This window comes from Chinchilla lanigera, unplaced genomic scaffold (assembly GCF_000276665.1).
Source record: "Chinchilla lanigera isolate Chin_1 unplaced genomic scaffold, ChiLan1.0 scaffold00036, whole genome shotgun sequence".
NCBI classification, from domain to species: Eukaryota; Metazoa; Chordata; class Mammalia; order Rodentia; family Chinchillidae; genus Chinchilla; species Chinchilla lanigera.
In genome coordinates, this window is record NW_004955437.1 from 2,456,415 (window position 1) to 2,460,037 (window position 3,623).

A 3,623-nucleotide genomic window follows, 5' to 3' on the forward strand; every position below is an offset into this window, starting at 1 on the left:
TCTTTCTTTCTTTCTTTCCTTCTTTTTTGTTTATTTGTTCTGTTTATTGAGGCAGGGTCTCACCATGTATCCCAGGCTGGCCTCGAACTCATGGCAATCCTCCTGCCTCAGCCTCCTGTGTGCTGGGATGAAAGGCATGCACCACCAGGCCTGGCTAAGCCAGCCTTTCACAACCAGGACTGACAGAAAGCCAAAGGGAAAAAACAGTGACCAGGAAAAAGCAGCTGCCCTGGCTCCAGCCCCACAGAAAGCCAACCCTGAGTCTGACTCCAGGGATTCCAAGGACAGCTGTAGGAAACTAGGCCATTTTGACAGGGACTGTGGCCGGGCGTGGCGGCACACCCCTGTCATCCCAGCACTCAGGAGGCTGAGGCAGGAGGGTTACCTTGAGTTTGAGGCCAGCCTGGGCTACGTAGTGAGTTCAAGGCCACCCTGGAATGGCAAGACAGAAAACAGAGTCTCAAAAACAGAGTGGAGGGGCTGGGGATTTAGCTCAGCGGCAAAAGCGCCTGCCTGGCAAGCGCAAGGTGTGAGTTCGGTTCCCGGTACCGGAGAAAAACCAAAAAAAAAAAAAAAAACAGAGTGGAGATGGTAGGCTTCTAGATCGATCAGTGAGGCACACTGCCCCACCACCCAGTGGTGCCCACGCCAGATACTCTCCGTTCCCGGACCCGGAAGACGCTGGCTGATTTTCAGTGTCGGGTTTAAAAGATTTCCTCAATTCCCCTACGTGCCGCCTCGCAGTGCCCTCCTGCCTTTGGGAATCCTTGTGCCCAAGGGCGGAGCTGACAGGAACGAGGCCCCAAGATGGAGATGCCACGGCTAGGCCCGCGAGCCTCCCCGGGGCAGTTCAGAGCTGTGCTGGAACCGCACCATCCGGCCCAACAACCCAGACACATCACAAACGCGGAGGCGCCCAGAGCGTGCTGACCCTGCCCCGCCCCCTCCGGAAGTGCCTTTCCCTCTCCTCGCAGCTTCCTGGCTCCGCACGCTGTGTTTCTGTGGGATCAACCTTAGCGAGCTAAGTGCCCTGCGTTAGAATCCCATAGGCCCATTGCAGTGTAACCCGGGTAACCTGGGATGTGATTTACCATACAAAAACCTCCAGGGCAGGGCGTGGTGGCACACCCTTGTAGTCCCAGCACTCGGGAGGCTGAGGCAGGAGGATCTTTGGAGGATCGTTGCAAGTTTGAGGCCAGCCTGGGCTACACTGTGAGCTCAAGCCCAGCCTGAACTGCATAGCGAGACCCTGTCTCAAAAAGACAAAAAGAGCAAAAACAGAACAAAAAAAAAAACCCTAGATGGAGAGCTTAGCAGGCGGTAGACACTCCCGGGACCCCTCGGGGCTTCCTCTTAATAAAATGTTTCCTCGGCTCCACCTCCTTCCTTCTGGACTCTGTTCTTCAGGGCCTGAGACAGGAGCCCGACACAGCGAGGGGGTCGGGCGGGGGCTGCTTCCCTGTGACACCCAGAGCCACACAGGAGCGCAGCGGGGCCGCCCCGGGGAGGTCACCGGGGAGCTCACTCCGGCCGGCGCTGCAGACCAAGAGCTGCCCAGCTCCCCCGCGGCCTGCCTGTCTCAGCTGAGAGCAGCCGGGCGGCCGCGGAAAGCCCTGGGGCTGGGGGTTCCGTGGGACCCGGGTCTTGTGCCTGGGGCGCCTCCATCGAGGCGCTGGCCTGGAGGTGTCGCAGGTCCCCCGAGCTGGCAGGCGGCACCGAAGGCACTGCGGAGATGAGGCCAGCGTGGTCACACGCGAGGCCCCTGTCCTCGGGCGGGAGAGACGGCCGGGCTGTCGTCCTCCGTCCCTGATCATCAGGGGTGTGGACCTGTCTCCAGCGGGCGCCCCACCGCCTGCGCCCGCTTTCCCAGCAGCGCGGCGACGCCGGCCGTAACCAGGAGGTGGCGCCAGACCCCGCGCCTGGAGAGGCCGAGCCGGCGCATCCGGGCCTCTCGGAGCCGGGACCGGCGCGGTACCGGAGCGGGCGCGGGCAGAGGGCGCACGGGAGCGCGGTGACAGACTACAGCGCTGCCCCGGCCGCCCTCCCGGGGTCCTCCCGCCGCCCTGGGCCTCACCGCACCCGATTCAGCCCTGACCTGGTCCCCAGGACAGCCCACCCTACCCCACCCAACCCCAGCACTAGGGAGGCTGAGGCAGGAGCATCACAGGGAGTTTGAGGCCAGCTTGGGCTACATAGCGAGACCCTGTCTCCAGAGAAAGGGAGGGAAGGAGGCATGAAATAAGGTGTGGTGCCTCCCTGCCGGCCTCTGGCACCCGGAGAAGGGTACGTGCTGTCCTTACAGAAAGGATCCGGGTGAGACAGGATCTGAGGAGTGAGACGCGTTTGAGTACAAGCCACTGCGGAGGCTGCAAGAGTCGGCAATGATCTTGGGTGTGGTGGCGTGCCTGTCACGTTCCAGATTCCAGATGTGCTATAGATTGCAGCAGCTGTCCCTGCCTTATGAGTCCTTCACATGTATTCATTCAACAAACATGCACTGAGATCCTTCTGGCTGTACATGACAAGCGCACACTGATAGGGGCCTCTGAGGCGACCTGAGTCAGGGCCTGGGGGGAACCCAGGGCTGGGCTCCTGGCCACTACGAGGTGTTCTCAGGGACAAATAAAAACAACTAGGACCAACTGCACACCAGCCTGTCCCTGATCACCCAGCACCGGCAAGGCTGCCTGGGCTCCAGGCTTCCTCTGGCCCCGAAGACCTCAGCGGCGGCTTCGGCTGCCGGGGACTTTTCATAAACTGCGTGCAAGGGTCACACTACCGCGCTTCCTACCGACCCTTTACCCTCTGCAGCCTCCCAGGCAGCACTGTGACTCAACTGTTCCTGGCCCTCGGGGACACGGTGTCCTAATGCCCAGCCCTGATGCCCGGCCCGAATGTCCTGCATTTAAACAGCAGATCTGAGCCAGGTGTGGTGGCACATGCCTGTAATCCCAGCACTCAGGAGGCTGAGGCAGGAGGATCGTTACGAGTTTGAGACCAGCCTGGGCTACAAAGTGAGCTCAAGGCCAGCCTGAACTGCATAGCGAGACCCTGTCTCAAACAAACAGACAGTGGGTCTGGAACAAACACTGGTGTTGTCCCTTAACGTCACCACTTGCAGTTCTGTCCGTAAATGTTCTCCTCTGGGAAGCTGTCCGAAACCCTCCGAATGAATCCCGAAGAGACACACGGTAGCGTCATTTCTGGGATTTATTGAGAAATGGTTTTTTTTTCTGAATTTCTGCCAAACTTTTTCTTATGTTTAAGGTTTTCTCTAAGTGTTTAGCTATCTATTGCTTCGTATGAGAGAAGTTTCCACATCAAAATAAAAAACATTCTTTAACCAAATTTTTTGTTTGTTTTGTTTTTGAGACAGGGTCTCACTATGCTGAGTTCAGGCTGGCCTTGAGCTCACTGTGTAGCCAGCCTGGCCTAGAAGTCAAAGCAATCCTCCTGCTTCAGCCTCCCAAGAGCTGGGATTACAGATGTGCACCACCACACCTGCCTTAATGTAATTAAAAAGTACCACATTAATCTGTTATTTTTACTATGATTATATATAGGAAATTTAGGGGCTGGGGATTTAGCTCAGTGGCACAGCGCCTGCCTGGCAAGCGCGAGGT